Source organism: Branchiostoma lanceolatum, chromosome 14, assembly GCF_035083965.1.
Source record: "Branchiostoma lanceolatum isolate klBraLanc5 chromosome 14, klBraLanc5.hap2, whole genome shotgun sequence".
Lineage (NCBI taxonomy): Eukaryota > Metazoa > Chordata > Leptocardii > Amphioxiformes > Branchiostomatidae > Branchiostoma > Branchiostoma lanceolatum.
Window position 1 is genome coordinate 3217994 of NC_089735.1, and position 18198 is coordinate 3236191.

The 18198-nt window shown below is 45.6% G+C and overlaps 2 long non-coding RNA genes and 1 pseudogene across 4 annotated transcripts; 1 reads left to right on the forward strand and 2 right to left on the reverse strand.

Moving 5' to 3' along the window:
• Positions 1-4972: 4972 nt before the first annotated feature.
• On the forward strand, positions 4973-6907 carry LOC136448609 (uncharacterized). The gene is made up of 2 exons (XR_010757907.1): positions 4973-5324; positions 5931-6907. It is a non-coding gene; the product is annotated as an uncharacterized lncRNA (long non-coding RNA).
• A 3056-nt stretch (positions 6908-9963) lies between these two features.
• Positions 9964-10096, reverse strand: LOC136449224 (5.8S ribosomal RNA; annotated as a pseudogene).
• Positions 10097-12694: 2598 nt separating this feature from the next.
• On the reverse strand, positions 12695-15272 carry LOC136448458 (uncharacterized). Of its 3 annotated transcripts, none has more exons than XR_010757883.1 (3): positions 15214-15272; positions 14910-14970; positions 12695-14235 (listed from the first exon to the last, which is right to left on the reverse strand). It is a non-coding gene; the product is annotated as an uncharacterized lncRNA (long non-coding RNA). The 3 variants fall into 3 exon arrangements; XR_010757884.1 differs by having other exon boundaries at positions 14910-14973; positions 15214-15246; XR_010757882.1 differs by lacking the exon at positions 15214-15272 and having other exon boundaries at positions 14910-15200.
• Between the last annotated feature and the right edge of the window lie 2926 nt (positions 15273-18198).

An 18198-nucleotide genomic window follows, 5' to 3' on the forward strand; every position in this document is an offset into this window, starting at 1 on the left:
AGTAACATTCATTGTGTTGAAGTTTGTCTCTAGGATTGTCTTTTTTTACCAAGGAGGTTGTAGGCAGCCCATAACCTCCTTGCTTTCACTGACACATCCTGGTTACATGTCAGCAGTTGGAGTGTATGCTGACGCGTGCTGGCATTGTGGCATCGTGTGGCACAATCGGTAGGGTGTTTCGGCCTACGACCGAGAGGTCGAAACCACCGAAACGCCCCGATGTTGTGCCCTTGGGAAAGGCACTTTACACGACTTTCCTCACTTCACTCAGGTGTAAGTGAGGAAAGTCGTAAGTGAGTACCTAGCTTCGGATAGGACGTTAAATGGAGGTCCCGTGTTTGAGGAGAGCCACACATCGAGCACGTCAAAGAACCGACTGCACTGCCCTTAATATCGAAAAGAGTAGGAGTCCTTCCCGGTGTGAGTGGTTCAAAACCGACAATCCTATGACCGTACATGGGTTCGCCCTTACTAATAGACTCCGGCTAGTTGGGCAACCCAGGCATGTACATGCATATGCTGAACTAATAGATAAACTAAATAAACATTTGGAGTGAAGTGAGACAATACTAGACATACACGCAGTTAACAAGTATATGTTGACAGTTTATTTCCGCATAGCGGGAACATTTGGGAATTTCCTTAGAGTCCATTCCAAGTCACCACAAGGGTTGTTATTGTCATTATTTAGAACTATTTTTAAGTTAGTGCTATTATTTGTGTAAGAGATTTGATACTTTTGAAATATTTTGAATGTGATTTCAACTTTATAAATATTTCTTACGTTTTCTAAAACTTAAGAAATATTCATGATATAGAATATGATATTTACAATGGTTTCTAAATAATGGTAACAGCATTCTACCATTATTTACAATTATTTACAATTTCTTACCATTTTCTACCATTATTTGTAACATCTCTATAAATAGGTCAGAGGGCTGGGAAGAAAGTAATTCACACATCCTTGCTAAGTTTAGGGAAGAATGCTTTCCACAAAGGACCGTGCGGTGTCCTGCAGTGAAGTCTAAAGATGTACAAAGGCAGACAGAAGGGCCGGATTAGCACCTCCTTTTATGAGGGCAATCACCATTCTACCATTGTTAACCATTTTCTACCATTTTTTGTAAATATTTCTAAAAGTTAAATAATCACATAGATGTTTGGAAATAATTACAAATAAAGAGGTTTTTGTGCAGTTAATTTCAAAATATTTCTAAATTATGTAATCAAATTCAAATAAATTCATATTCTTGTATTTGATCTTTTAGAAAAATTTAGAACTATTGTCAGTCAGATATTCTTTTATTAGAAATTTTTCAAAATGATTACAAATATTATTATAAAACCCTCGCGGTGACTCGGAATGGACTCTATCACTTCAACAAACAAAGGGATCACATATCTTACCCCTCGCAACTCAGGGTGGGGTTGCAGACTTTAAAACAGCCTTTGTTCTCAATACGTTTGTACATACAAACAGATACGCAAACTGCATTTTGTACCTGGGATCCTTTGGGCCAAACCTCAATGTGTTGACGCACAGTTAGATACATCGTGACTTTAGAACAAAGTGAAACACGTCACTGGCGTCAGAATACAATGTGTTCTACTGACGTCTGCATACAATGTGTTCTACACCTTAGTTACAGTAGTAACTAAGGGCATTGTGTCATGCAACAAAAACATTGCATCCGGGACATAGCAACCTAGAACACTCACATCATTAATTTCAAATGATCGCTAACAATCTTGCATACTTCGATGCCATGGTAATATGATAAATATTTACAAGTACATGTACTTGTATATTGTAAGGCCTTGTTGTCAGTTAAATTGAACCTGGTAAACACATTTCTTCTGGCATACAGCCTTCTCTGATTTGTATGTCTCTAGTGGTAACTTATTGCGTCCTTTTTATCCATTTGTTGCCTGTAGTATAGACAGTGAAGGATATAAATGTCTAAAAATAACGCAATAAACTATAAATAGAGACAATGAACTAAAAATAGAAGCCATAAACTAAAAATAGAGGCAATAAACGAAGAATAGAGGCAATAAACTAAAATAGTGGCATACGAATAAGATAAGGCTGACTTGCCTATTAGTAAACACTTTTACCGGGTTCAATTCAACTGGTCATTAAGGACATTGTCCTCCAAGAGAAATTCGTGACTTTTGCTAGAACCAGCTAGCATTGAATAAACCCTATGACTTACTAGTACAAATTTCGAACAGATATATGTACAGAGTTACTCAAGTAAGACTTCTAGTCGGTATGTAACAATATATACAGAAATACATTCGCATCTTTCCTCAAATAATATCTAATATAGCCTGACGAATCGCGCTCCTAGTGGCCAGCCGGTCCTGTAACCGCCATCCCCCTTGGGCTGGGGGTCAGTAACCTCCGGCCGAGAGCTTGTGTAAATAAATACAGGCTAATATCTAATAATGTCTGAAAAAATATGATAAAACTGAGACACTCATGAGCGACACCAGCTTCTAAGTGCCTTTTCCAAGGACACAACGTCACAGATTATGGAATACATCACTTCCAACTCTACGAATCGGTCGTGCAGACCCACATGTCCAGCCCTTTTCCAAAGAAGTTTTCAAATGCCTTCTTCTTGTTACAGCCAAACCCGCACTGGTTGCACTCGTCACCGAAACTGGTCAGAGAATTCCCGTTGTCCGTCCGAGAAATGGCCGCTACCAGACCCTCACAGCCGCCACACTAATGTTGGAGAAAAATTAAAAGAAACGTTATTACACGATTCGAAAAGACAACATTTAGAAAATTGCAAAAGAAAAGTTGTCCAATTATTGAATAATAGCCTGGGTGCTATCCGATTACTACCGGGGAATCTACACTCCCTACCCTGAAAACAAAAGCATTACTTCAATTGCCCTAGATCTACATTTATAAGTAACGATAGTCATTTTGTGTGAAAATCTGTTGTAGAATTTGACACTGCTGTTACATACTGTACATTGAGACTTTATCTTGTCCCTTCTGTACTGTTGAAAAACAGCACCTTATATTTCTATATCGCTTACTATATTCTAATATTTATAATCGAGAATTGTACTTGTACATCTGCCGTGTTATGTTAGTTTTAGTATGTATACACATTTTACATACATTCTGTTGCCCTTCTGATAGAACTACATGTAACGTTACTTAATTATTGTTTCTCAGTGAGCGTAGAAACATGAAAAGCAACGTCATAGATATAGAGTATTTTTAAAAAAAAAAACATAATGATAGATTCTGTAATCCGTCTTACCGTGGGTACGGCGTTTCTTCTCTGGCGGCGGATGACCGTGTCTTGTAGAGGTAGGGCCTGGCACCGCATGAGCAAGAACTCCACAGCAAGCATAGCGGCGACCGCGACAGCAACAGTCTTCATCATGTCTGGTTAACGTTGTATCTGGAACGATTCGAAATGAAATATTAGTCTTCCTGCTGTGTTGACATATTTCGGAATTTTTCATTACTCTACGTCACAAATAAGTATAATATACGTATGCAGTACCATCCCTAATCTCCAAGCAGATCTACACGGTGCCAAAATCGTATATGCTAGCCAGAGAAGCTCCAGTCAGCCAGAGAAGCTCCAGTCAGGCACCGTAGGCTTCTCAGTGGCTGACTGGAGCTTCTCTGGCTAGCATATACGATTTTGGCACCGTGTAGATCTGCTTGGAGATTATCTTCGCGTGGCTATGAGCCGGGAACCGACGTCGGCTGTCGACGTGGGTCTGCGACAACATTTTCCGTCACAAGACTGTTGAATACTGTACGACGCATCCCCAACTGTCCCAAGAACACACTCACTTTGTAGTCTGAACTATATAGTACGACCAAGGTCAAGGACGACTAATATGACTGCGGCCGTTTAACCAACTGTTGAACATTTTGAGAACAGAATAGCGTCGGGGCACTTTCGTCGATTTCACGTCCGACTAACCGCTGTCTGGAAAAGTGTATTACAAAATGCCCGAACTTCGAATTCTCAGAACACGGCGTCTGGGCGTGAGGAAGATACTATATCGTGATATCTGAAACATTCCAGCAGTGTTCAATACATTGGAAAGTATCGGCTGTACCTTCTAAAATGTGAAGATCGGCTCTGCCCTGAAGACTCTTCTGAAGTGTTGGCTGTTCTCGAGCTGATCCAAGTCGCTACTGTAGGGTGGAGGAGTCTCGCGGTCATTTATACCCTACCTGCCCACCATATATAGTCATTATTTTTAGCTTTATATCTCTCCAATCAGCCGTACCCAAAGGTGTGTAATGGGTGGAAGGAAGGGGTTATTTCCCCGAAAGGTGAAGGGGAGACACACGCTCACGTGGTTTTATTTTACTTCCTTAAAATACACGCGCGGTTGTCAGGTCAGGCCACGCCTACTTTCTCTGCTGTTCATTGTCTTTTTTTTATTGTAGACGATCGTAAAGGTGTATGGAGCATATTTCGCGGGAAAGAAAATAGTATGAGCGTCAGGGAAAAGGTTTCTCCCCTTTTATTGTATGGGGTAGTTCTTGTCGTGTATGGCTTTACAGATCAACGAGCATTAGCTATCTGTGTGGGATGTACCCACGCCCTTTCATGATCTTTCATATCCCCAAGCTATCCTATCCGTGGGAACTTTGGCTCTGAAAGAAAGAGAGAGAGAGAGAAAGAGATATGATATAGAAAGAGACAGCCAGAGGGGGATAGGGAGAGAGAGGGGCAGAGAGAGACAGAGAGAGAGAGAGAGAGAACTTCGGTGCCATGGCATCGACCGTAAATTTCTTTACACCCCTTAGGGGCAAAGCAAACAATTAGAGTGTACAGTTGTGGATACCTCAAGTTGTGTTTACGTGACGTCATACTGCGGGAAGAACCCCCCATACCGCTGCAGCCATTAGGTTTGGTCTATTTTTAGATAAAGGTTACCACTTCCGGCCAAATGAGCACTACGTTACGAAGCAGAAACAGTGTCAAAAAGATCGTATACGTTTTTTGAAATGGAATAGGTATGTAATTTAGAATGGAATATGTGTTTTTCAAATCGAATAGGTATGTAATTTAGAATGGAATATGTGTTTTTCAAATCGAATATACAAGTGGTGCTATTCTTTTTGAAAGTTGGTATTGTTTTAAAATCTGGTACTATACGATTCCAAAATACCATACGATTTCTGTTTGCTATATCATTTCTGTTTGCTATATCATTTCTATTTGTACTCCGGAAATGACGCGTTCCGCTCCGGAAGTAGGGTAGGGCATACATCGGACAAGTTCGTGGTCTCCCACGATGTTGCCGGCCATTTGCTTCGGGTAAGTTGTGTTCGTCTTTGGCGAAATACGCCGATATTAACGCACGCCACGTGTTGTCAGTGTCGCTGTGGACACTTGGACTTAATATCGGTCAGTTACGGTTGGTAGTGACCGTCATTTTGTCGACTATCGCCAACATTGACTCGGGAACTTTTACGTCTGACAGTGTGGGGGAGGGGGGCGTGTTTTCGTGTACCAATATATAACGGTAGATTTCCACCGGTGAATCCTTACGAAAAGAGGAGATTAAATATGGAAATTATGGGTAGAAAGTCAACACAAGTTCTGCTGCTTCTCGGACAATTTTATGACAAGATTAACCTTGATTACCCTCGACTTTGGGGTTGGTGAGCTTGCCGCAAACCGGGCGTTTTGTGTATTTACGACAGAAGGGTAAAAGGGCTAGTCCAGAATGGATGTGTCAAATTAGGGCGTCAAATTAAGGCCGCACAACACAGTACGCAGACTTTTTGTGGATAAAATAATGTTAAAATCCTAAGTTCCTTAGTCTAGTTGCCATACATTGTACCTGTTATGATTGTCAAGCAATAAAATGTTATGTTCTATGTATAATAATTAGTTGCATTTCATGTATTTTCTTCTCAGAGTTCCCAGAAAAGATTCTGTGTCTGCACTGTGGGGTGTGATGCCACACAGGACGCTGAACTTTACCATTGACTTTCTAGAAGAGCAGGGCACAGTCGACTTGCCTGAGTCCAGCACACGTTGGGAATACTAACAGGGCTGCCACACGGGGAGTTCTGTAGAGGGCTTGTCAGCCATTATTTTCTAATCCTAAAACATTGGTTACTTGAAAACTGAACTGTTCTCATCAGATTTGAAGGTGATGTTGGAAAACTTGTAAACCTGCTTTTTGGCACAAGACTAAATTAATTTGAGAGACCATGTTTATCTCAACATAACAGAGCCTTTTATTTAGTCATAGTAGTGCATATTGTTATAAAGATATTCACCTTTCAAAACTGCACAGACCATGTTCTATTTACAGTTTTGGGGGGTCTGTGCAGGCAGATCAAGTTGTATGGATACTGTCCATGCCTAGTATAACAGAGGACTTTGTGTGGTTTGTGGTGCCTCCGTCTAGGCTGAATGAGCCTCGTCACGCTGTTAGGATCACATCAAGAGAGTTCACGCCCAGCTTGGCAGTACAATGGTGTTTGTGTGCCAGCTTTTTACAAACCAGTGAATGACATTCAAGTCAGCATGAAGGCCATGTCAAATATTGACTGTGGTGATGAGGAATACTGAACTTTATGTTGAGAAAATGGTGTATATGCAGTATCAAATAGAATATGTGTCTGAACTTGAGAGATTAGAATAGGTCATCTTTTTTATAAGGGAAAAGTCCATCTCAACAAAAGTTTAGTGGGAGACATCATGATTCAGTCTGAAACGGTGGCAATGTAGTTTTTATTGTAAGAATAACATCACTAGACCATGGTCGACATTCACCTCATATAGCAAGGGGGATTTCTGTTCATTCTATATATCTCTCTATTATTCTATATTCATGTATATGTATATGCATACACTTATATCAAAATAAACATTGTAATGTAGAACTTTCCGTGTCAATTTTCTACTTGTGCCTGACATGTTTTTCTTAGTATACTGCAGTCAACATTGCAACACTATGTAGCTGTCAATAGTTCTACTCTTGTAGCATACACCGCAGTCAACACTACAACACTTTGTAGCTTTTAATACTTAACCAGTCATTCCGACACACCTTCCACACAGGTGTAAGGCCCCACCCCACATGGCCACTGCTGGCTGGTTGGGCCCATTGCAGCCAGCATAAGCAAGGACATGATTGCCGAACCGGACTTGGTCAACAAGTTACTAATAGGTACATGTAATATAGTCTAGGGCTAGGATTTGGACTTTAGGCCACACGGGTTTCAATATGATTGTGTTTGTATTTTAATGAGATAATTACTTCACAAATATACAACAACAGGACTGGCTTACAGGTACTTCGGTTACGTAAAGGTTGGTAGCCTATTACGTTCCCATGTAAGGGACAGGAAGGTAAACAACCCCAAACCGTTGTTGAAGTATTGTACTGGCCGGTGAACAATCCCTCTCTGATCTGATTGTACAAGTAAGTAAACAACCTCGTTCCGATGTTAAAGCACCATTGTGTAAGATCAGTCACGTCGCCAGTTCCATCGCGGGTCGACCCAGCCAACGGGCCTAGTTCAGCCACGGACACTCCCATCTCACTTCTTGTCCGTCCCAGCAGTGCGACCGTCACAACACTTATTAGAGCCAATCCTTCTCCTGAAGTTACGGATCCGGCTACCCGACATCCCTTACCTACATTGGTCTATCGACTAGAGGCTGTTCACCTTGGAGACCTGCTGCGGTTATCGGTACGGACCGACGCGAAAATCGCACGCCTCTCCCTTCAATTTTCAAGGGCCCACCTGAGCGCACCGGACACCGCAAAAGCCGCGGTGCTTTACGGGGCAGCTGTTCCTATCTCAGGGCGAACCGATTCCAGGACACGTGCGCCTTACAAAGAAAAGAGCACTCTTTCCGGGGCTCATACCCACGTCAACGACTTCGCTTGCGTTGCCGCGCCGGGCGAACATTTCCCCGTTCGCGGGAATGTTAACCCGATTCCCTTTCGGTATGCCGGGGCGGCTCGTGACGCACAGAATCCCGCGGCCACACCCGCCACCGTACGCCCGACGAACCTCGGAAGGACCCGAGGACCCAACCTCGTTACCGCCGGGAGCAAGCAGAGCGGGCCGGGGCGACGCGCAGTGACCACGAAACCGGGCCCGCACTTCCGAGTGGCCTTCACTTATCACTCATGACCAGCTGACCCATACATGTCCAACTACTGTTCTCACGTGGAACCCTTCTCCGCTAGGCTTTGAATTTCTCGTTTGAATATTTTCTACTACCATCAAGACCAGCACCCGCGGCGGCTCCACCCGGACTCGCGCCCGAGGCTTCGGCGCTCGCCGCGGCGGCCCTCCTGCTCGTCGCGGCCTGGCTCAGTCGAAGTGGACTGCCGCGACGGCCGGGTATGGGCTCGACGCTCCAGCGCCATCCATTTTCAGGGCTAGTTGATTCGGCAGGTGAGTTGTTACACACTCCTTAGCGGATTCCGACTTGGCCACCGTCCTGCTGTCTGTATCAACCGACATCTTTTCTGAGGTCTGATGAGCGTCCGCATCGGGCACCTTAACCCGGCGTTCGGTTCATCCCGCAGCGCCAGTTCTGCTTACCAAAAGTGGCCCACTGAGCACTCGCATTCCAGGCCCGGCTCCACTCGAGCGAGTCGGACACCTTACCAATTGAAAGTTTGAGAATAGATTGAGGTCGTTTCTGCCTCAAGACCTCTAATCATTCGCTTTACCAGATAAAACTGCGACAGAGTGTCAGCTATCTGAGGGGAACTTCGGAGGGAACCAGCTACCTAATGGTCCAATTAGTCTTTCGCCTCTATACCCAAGTTTGACAATCGATTTGCACGTCAGAATCGCTACGGACCTCCACCAGGGTTTCCCCTGGCTTCGCACTGCTCGGGCATAGTTCACCATCTTTTGGCCGGTCCCAACGCGCACGCTCTAGCGCGACCTCACCGACGGAGCGGTCGAAATCGGCCGGTGGCGCGCCCGCGCCGCGGAGACGGCGGGGATACCACCTTGGACATACGGACGGCCCTTCGCCTTCATTGCGCCTCTGGGTTTCGTACAACACCCTTGAGTCGCGCAGGCGTTAGACTCCTTGGTCCGTGTTTCAAGACGGGTCCTGGTCGGGTAGGCGACCGGACCTCGCCGCAGACCCCGGGCGCCCTGCGTGGCGCACCCGTCGACCGCACGACGGGGGCCCGGCCCCTGCCCGACATCACCCCCCCCCCCCCCCCCCCCCCCCCCCCCGAGAGGGGGCAATGGGCAGACGCGGCGGTCGATTGCCTGTCCTCGGTCCGACAGCGGGCGCCGCACGCATCGCGACTATAACTCCGGAGACCCGAGGGCCCCGGGCACCTTCCGCGGGGACGTGGCCGCCGTCGAACCGGTCGCGGCGCTCCGCCCGGAAGAAGTGCAGCGGGTCCGCACGCCTCGACGCCGGCCGATCGGTCTTACGATCCATGATCGGCCGTCGGGGCGCGACGGACGCCGCCTGAATCCTCCGGGCGGACCTTGCGGGTCCACCCGTTTACCTCTTAGCGGTTTCACGAACTCTTTAACTCTCTCTTCAAAGTTCTTTTCAACTTTCCCTCACGGTACTTGTTCGCTATCGGTCTCGTGTCCGTATTTAGCCTTAGGCGGAGTTTACCTCCCGCTTTGGGCTGCATTCCCAAACAACCCGACTCCGAGGAGGGGCAGACCGAACGCCACCGTCGCCGCCATGGGCCGGGGCTGACACCCGCTCTGGGAGAGGCTTCGATCACAAGGACATGGGCAACTGTCGACGGACGGAGAGCACCTCCCAAACGCCACAGTTCCCGCGCCCCGTGGAAGCGGAGATTCGGCGCTGGGCTTTCCCGCTTCACTCGCCGTTACTGAGGGAATCCTTGTCAGTTTCTTTTCCTCCGCTTAGTAATATGCGTTATATGCGGGTCGTCTCGCCTGAGCTGAGGTCGAGGAGTGGAGTGAGCAAACGCGCTGACCCGGGGCCGCAGAGTGCGTTCGAAGAGTCGATGATCAATGTGTCCTGCATTTCACATTACTTCTCGCAGCTGGCTGCGTTCTTCATCGACACACGAGCCGAGTGATCCACCGCTAGGAGTTGTCGTTTTATTTTCGTTTGATTTCGCATCGAAAGTTTGTCTCTGCCTCTCGGCACCGTCGTTTCAGAGACGGGAAGAAGGCGCCCTTCGGAGTGAAGGGCGGTGAACGAGCGGAAGGACCGGGGCCCGGGGGTCGCTCCACTAACCGGGACCCGCCGCGAAGACCGCTGCGCCCCTTCGACAAAACGCGACCGACCGGCCCGAGCTGGGAAAGAGAGCCGAGGGGTCTATTGCGCCTGCCCTTCTCTTGAAGACCTCGGGGAAAGGAAAGGAACCTCGGGGAGTGGAGCAGTCGGTCGAGACCGTCGGTGGCGACCGAGAACAGTCCTACCCTCTGCCCAAAGGAGGCCTTGGACCGCAGGATGCCCGCTCGAAGTCCAACGCTTAAGGACAGGTCACTCGTCCGCAAGATGGATTGCATCGAGTCAGAGACCGAAACGCCGCGCCGGGGTGCCGGGAGGAGTCGTCTCACCTAGGCCCCGCCGTTAGACTAGCAACTCAACCCCATTCCGCGCAAATCCACGACGCGATGCCCCTCCGCCAGGATATAGGTGCCCCCACTTGTGCACGCCCGCCTAAAACTTTTCGCCGGAAGGACCTGACTCCGTCCTCGACCAGGCTACTCGGGGCGGCTCGCTGGTTTAGCAGGGTATAAGGAACGACGGGCTCACACTGAAGGCACCCGACCAACGTTTCAAGGAAGCTGCCAGGTCCCGCCGCCAAGTGGGTTGGCATGGGTGCTCCTGACACTCCGCCCGCGCTCCTCCGCGAAGGAGGAGCGATTGACGGCAGAGAGCGCCACCTTGTCGAGGCGATAAGGAAGTGTGAGGGTTGGAGTGGCCGCCGACCCTGCGCAACATAAAACCGACCCTCAGCCAGACGTGGCCACGGGACTGACCCGGGGCCGCAGTCTGCGTTTGAAGAATCGATGATCAACATGTCCTGCAACATCGGGGGAGGGTGCCTGAGCGTACGCGCCCGCAGTTGGGTCGGTCCTTTGGACAAGATCGGACAGGGTTGCTCGGCTAGTTTCACCGCCGTCGAGGCGGAACGGGGGGCGTGGGGGTGGTTCACGGACCGTCGGCGGGCGGGCCGGGGTGGTGCCAGGGTCCTCCGAATGCAGACCCCGGTAGAGTCCTTTCCGGGTCGGTGGAGTCGGGGCCGGCGTACGGCCTGTCGGCGGGGGGCGGTGGTCGGTGCCGGTGGCTCACCCTACCTTGATAGAGAGTGGTCATCTTTCGTCTAGCGCGGGAAATGACGGCGGACACCGGGTCTCCGGTCAGCACACGCCATCCTCAGTCGTTTTGCTACCCCGTCGATCAGGCTGCCGCTCCCCGCGAGGTCGACCGTGCCACGGGCGTCCGGACGAACCAGCGCTGGGGCAGGGTCTTCCGCGGAGGCGATGCCCTAGTCTTCGGACCCGCCGGTGAACGGACTCACCCCTTCCGTCTGCGTGCGAGGACGCCTTTCGGACTCGGTGGTCGGACTCAACCGGCGGAGGCGTCGCCCGAGAGAGTGGGGGATCGTCCTTCGCGGGACGGCTAGGGCGTTAACGGGAAGCAACGGTCGGTGTAGCCGGGAGTGCTGCAGCTCAGGCTCCCGAGGGTTGGCGGCCTCGCGGCGCGTTCCCGCTGTTCGGCGGCGTGCGGACTACTGCACGGACCGCGGATCGCTCTCTGGTGGATCCCAATTACGGCCGACTGCCCCCGTCACCGTTCTCTCGCCGAGACGGGTTTTGACGGTCATCGCCCGCGCCTCTGCCGGGGATCGTGTCGACTGGTGCAATACAAGAACACAGAGGAGGGAGGAGAGGCAGACCACCTTCGCTGAATTTCATGGACCCCTTTCCAAAGCGGGGCTTACCGAGAGGCTACTCTGTCTGGCTGCCCAATGGAAGGACACCGAGACGCTCATTGTACTTTCGACGGCAACTCACCAGGTGGCGCAAGGGCCTGAGGGGAGGAGGCGTACGCGTTCTTATTCAGGTGCGATGGCATGCGACGATGCCGATGGACTTGTACAATCATTACTACAAGGACGTTGACCTTGACGACCAACTGCGGTCCTCCTGTGTGTTTGAGCGCCCGTCCAAAAAGTGGCAGCGGCAACTATTCTGGTGCCTGCTGAAGACAATTTGAATATTGTCACACAGGTCTGCATGCTCTTGGTGTGGGGCATTGGCTGCCAGATAGAGTATAGAGCTAACTTAAACTCGTGTAGAAGTTGTACTGGCTCCTTAGATTGCTAAGTTAAAGTAGGCACTACAAGCAACAACATATATTGCAAGTTGCAGCTCTGTAAATAAGATCAGGCATTGTGGAAAAAAAACCTAAAAGGGCCTAATTTGAAATAGATAGCTTTGATTTCAAACTGCAGGCCAACATCCTGAATTTCTAATGTTTATAGCACTCGACAGCCTCTCTGTGGATTTCTACATGTTTATATGCCCTATTCACACTGCAAAGTACAGAAAGAGGCCATAGGGTGTTAATGGATATTGTTCTTACTAGGGCAAGGAACCAGTCTCTTTAAAACCAGTGGTAGTGAAGCAGTTTTGTATGATATGAACTGTTGAAAATTGTACATACAATAAGGAACATTAAGTGAGTCATGTTTTTTTATTAATAGAAAGTAACATTTACAATCTCCATATAGCCCTTACAACAACAGTTAAATCTGAACTTTTGACTATTAGGTGACAGCATGAAGGCCCATGTAATAAATGACCATATTGTTCATCAAAACGACTGCAAAAATTCATTCACAATTGCTGAACTAAATGTCTGTATAGCAACGAAAACTTGACTACCAGTGATAGAGCAAATAAAAAAAATCTAAGAAAACTAGTAATACTCAAATTGATCAATCCAAATAAATTTATTGGTTCTCTGGTTACTGTATGAAACAAATGGAGTGTAAGATCAGCATGAAAAATACAACACTTTTAATAAACCCCCGTGATAGTCCCATAACATTATATAGGAATAAGCTTACTGTTAAATGCTGGGTAAAAAACAAACCTTTGAGATTTTTGAGATAAGAGTTTCCGGATGAATGAAATTTAGAATAAAATTTTCAAAGGCAGGGCTTTTCAGGTGTTGAAAAGAGAATTTTATGGTCGATCTGTACCTGACTGCATGGTCGGCACTGTCAAGCAACAATCCAATACAGATGCTGAACAGTTCATTCAATGTTTTAATAGTAAACATGGCAAATACAATGAAGAGTGCCAGTCCGAGAACCAAGAAATTACACTGGTACAAAAAAGCTTCTTTACATTCAAGGGAGTTAACTTGGCAGAAAATATCTCTTATGCCTTGCTCAGTCAGTTTTATCACTGAAACTTAACTCATACATTTAACAAGGCACTTTTCCTATCAAAAGGTCATGACAGATAAGGATAAATTCTACGACAAGGATAAAGGTTTAAAGCAATATTAAGTAAAAAATCATGCACATGTAGAAAATGTTTACCTGTCAACGTACAGAAAATCAATTACATGTACAAAGGAACATAGCTGCAACATGCCCAAGGTTACTTAGTAAGATGAGAAATTGACGAGAGACCGTTCTCTGCCATGCTGCAACAAGCAGCCATAACATGCCATCATGGACTTACAGTAACTGGCCGTGATGATAACCCAGGGGGCATAGGGATGTCAGATGTAGCTTTAAAGCCATTATGTTCCAATATGCTTTAAAGGAAGTATTGAAATTCATGTGTGCAATTAATCAATCTTCCATACCATCACACCTTCCATTTGACTCCTATAATACAATATGATATTATATTTACTCTAAGAAATGCAAAGTTGTGGAAATTACAAATACAAGAGTTGCTAGTTCTCCCAAGCATCAGTTTGCAATGTTCAAATATATGTCTCTGCAACATGTCAAATTGACATTACTACTACATGTATTTCTGTCCAATTCACACCTCCCACATCTGAACGTCTAGCTTAGATTCCTGGATAGTTCTAAACATTGAACTCAACAGCGATTCTGATATTTCTCCCTGTGAGCTGCAAGACAAGAGAGATAGCAGCATCCCTCCAACTTCATAAGCATCAGTTTCCTGCTGAGATCTCAAGGCTCACAGTGCAGATAATTCCATATCCTGTACATGTTGGCTTAAATCCCCTGCATGTCAGAAAGAAAGAGGTTGAGAAGCATGAAACCTCATTTTCATCACCAGTCAGTTAAATGAATAGGACAGTAAAATTGTAGGACAATAAAGAACCATGACATAGGTAGGTATGATAATAGCCCAAGTTGCCAATAACTGGTGTTTATTCTAGAATTTCTACGAATTTTCAATGATTTTTAGCACTACTTTACCCACACAAAGCCTGCGTACTGTGTTGTGCGACCTTAATTTGACGCCCTAATTTGACACATCCATTCTGGACTCGCCCTTTTACCCTTCTGTCGTAAATACACAAAACGCCCGGTTTGCGGCAAGCTCACCAACCCCAAAGTCGAGGGTAATCAAGGTTAATCTTGTCATAAAATTGTCCGAGAAGCAGCAGAACTTGTGTTGACTTTCTACCCATAATTTCCATATTTAATCTCCTCTTTTCGTAAGGATTCACCGGTGGAAATCTACCGTTATATATTGGTACACGAAAACACGCCCCCCTCCCCCACACTGTCAGACGTAAAAGTTCCCGAGTCAATGTTGGCGATAGTCGACAAAATGACGGTCACTACCAACCGTAACTGACCGATATTAAGTCCAAGTGTCCACAGCGACACTGACAACAGGTGGCGTGCGTTAATATCGGCGTATTTCGCCAAAGACGAACACAACTTACCCGAAGCAAATGGCCGGCAACATCGTGGGAGACCACGAACTTGTCCGATGTATGCCCTACCCTACTTCCGGAGCGGAACGCGTCATTTCCGGAGTACAAATAGAAATGATATAGCAAACAGAAATGATATAGCAAACAGAAATCGTATGGTATTTTGGAATCGTATAGTACCAGATTTTAAAACAATACCAACTTTCAAAAAGAATAGCACCACTTGTATATTCGATTTGAAAAACACATATTCCATTCTAAATTACATACCTATTCCATTTGAAAAACACATATTCCATTCTAAATTACATACCTATTCCATTTCAAAAAACGTATACGATCTTTTTGACACTGTTTCTGCTTCGTATACGTCACCTACTTACCATATATGGAATGTGTGCGTTATGCTACGTGTTTATGTCTTCTTTCTATTTATAGGATTTCTCTCACACAACTTTTACACAAGTCTTACATTTCTGTACATGTGTTTAGAAGGTAAAACGGATAGGGGCAAGCCCTTCTTCAACTGTAGTCCCGAATCACGTGGATGTCTGTCTGAGATTTTTCTGACGCTTTACGGGTACGGGTCAAAATCCAAAGTACGTCTTCCCGCTTGCCACAGCTTACCCATTTGTATTTACCCATTTCAACCGAAACCTCTGCTTGGAGAATAACCCATTTGATCTCGGCTTGATTTTAGCAGCAGCGACTGGGCCGCAAAAAAAAAAGAACCGTGTGATTGCGACATCGACACTTTTGGCCACGCTGTAAGTATATTAAGATCTTACTTCCATGATACAAGGTCAGGAAAGCTTGTGCAATCTATCCTGGATGCCAGGTCTCTAAAATATCTATCGTGTGCGAGCTTAGCGCCATCAAAAGTTCCGGACGCAATAGCCTGGTATCCAAACCTGTTTTTTAAGACCCGTGCCCATCGCTACCTCTTACAAAAGCAAGAACACTTAGCAGCTGTGAACCACTGATAGGTCACTGAACTGGATTGCTATAGTGATTTTCTGTCTGTAGTGACTATTGTTCACATCAGCATGTTATAGAAAAAAAAAAAAAACAGTCAGTATATATTTATGTTGAACAACAAAACACTCTACTATAGACACTGGATAGATAGTGGTATTATATTTGTAAGAGATATATGCTGCGCCTCAGACTATATAACGCCTGTGTCGTTGCTCGAGAGACTCACCATCAGGAATAACTGGCTTTGCGAGTTCACCTGTGTTAAATTGGCAACAGGGCGGAGATGGCTTACTGAAGAAGATAATGGTAGCCAATTCCTTGAAAGCAACTCACTCTGGTTTAATGGGCAGCGTAAAATAGCTGATACATTTACTAGCAGATACTTGTATTCAAAGTATGTGTTTCATAACACTGTAACACCTACCTCCCAGGCATATTGGGATCTTACAATCCCTAATCTGGACTGGAGAACGATATGGAAATGCCAGACTAGTACAATCAAACATAATAAGTTGCGAGAATTTAACTTTAAATTATTACATAGAATACTACCTTGTAAGTACCTGCTCAACAAATGGAAAGTAAGAGATATGTCTGGAAACATTTACAGCCCTACCTGTGATATATGTGAAAAGATCGAAAATTATGAACATATGTTTTTAGAATGCAGTAGATTAAGAAACTTCTGGTGTAGAATTAGCATTACTCAGGATGAAGTCTTGTTAGGATCCAAAGAATGCTGTGCTAGCTTATTAACAATAGCAAAGTACTCGATCTATGTCTCCTGGTTAAAATGTAAAGATAATCCTAGACAACTAATGAGGGATGATGTGTTCCTTACTTTTCTGCATTTGTGTTCACTATACAATGTTAAGCTTCCAAACAGAAGAGAATAATTGGAATTATGTACCCTGATGGAATTATGTATCCTGACGGAATTATGTGCCCCGATGGAATTATGTACCCGATGCTATGTACCCAGGTGGAAATATGTACCCTGATCGAACTATGTACCCGGACGGAATTATTTACCCTGGTGGAATTATGTATCCAGGTGAAATTATGTATTCTGGTAGAAATATGTACCCTGATGGAATAATGAACCCTGGCTGAATTATGTATCCTGGCGAAATTATGTACCATGTTGAAATTAAAATCATTTGGAAAAAAAAAAATATATATATATATATATATATATATTTGCGGAGAGGAGACTCGGGAGCTATAATAGGTTTGGATACCAGGCTAGGACGCACATGAGCTTGAAGATATAATGAATTAGTGAATGAAAGTTTATTTGCAAGTTCATACATGACATGTGACAAGGACGGTGATTGTCATTATTGTAATCTAGTGTTTGATATATGTAACGTTAGGGTTTTCTGTTTTGTTTGGAAGGAGAGGAAGACGAAAAGCAGCCGGAGTCTCGTTCCATCCTCTATCACATCCCTGGCCATCCATGGATTCGGCTTCTTTGCCTATACTGTATTTGTACGGTACTTGCATCAGCTGTAGCGACACTTAGCGGCCATTCGTATATTGCAAATACAATGACGTCGGCGTACTTGTAACGCTATGAGTCTCCAACAGCCTCTTTTGGGGTAGGACATTTTAGAAATTGTATAAATAGTGCGAAAAACTTGCCAGAGAGGTTACTACTGGACTTCAATGGGAAATATTATGAATATCGTTTTTTTTTGTGTGCAAATGCATGCCCCTGTCCTGTGCCCGGAGGCAAGTAACGTTACATGTAGAATGGACTAGGAGTATTGATACATGTGGTGGTGTATGTGGTGACTGGGCAGCAGCAGCTTTCCTGTGGCTTCTCTTCTCTGCAGCAGTCGAGATGTTGATACCTGTAGTAAGATACTAATTCAGGAAAATACTGATATCTAGAGCTACTTATGTTGGGTAACTTGGGTTGGACTTCGTCGTTGGAGGCAGTGGAAGCCGAATTTACTCACTTAAAGTTCTGGCTAATTGATGTTTTGGTATTTAACGTTAGATCGAGTCTAGCCTGAGTACCAGCCTCCGTAGTGACCGCTGGCTCAAAAAAATTCGCTTGCTAACCATCCTCCGTAGTGACCGCTGGCTAAAAAAAAATTGAATTTTTTGGAGCCAGCGGTCACTTCGGAAGCTGGTACTCAGGCTAGAACGGGTCACTGATGTTCACAAAATGAAAATGACATTATATTCCTTGCCTTTTCTTCATCTGGAACAATATTCATAGACCTATTGTTTGTCATATTCAATACTCACAATTTCATTTCAAAAGACATCGACAGTTGAAAATTGCTAATACTAGTATGTTGATTAGGTC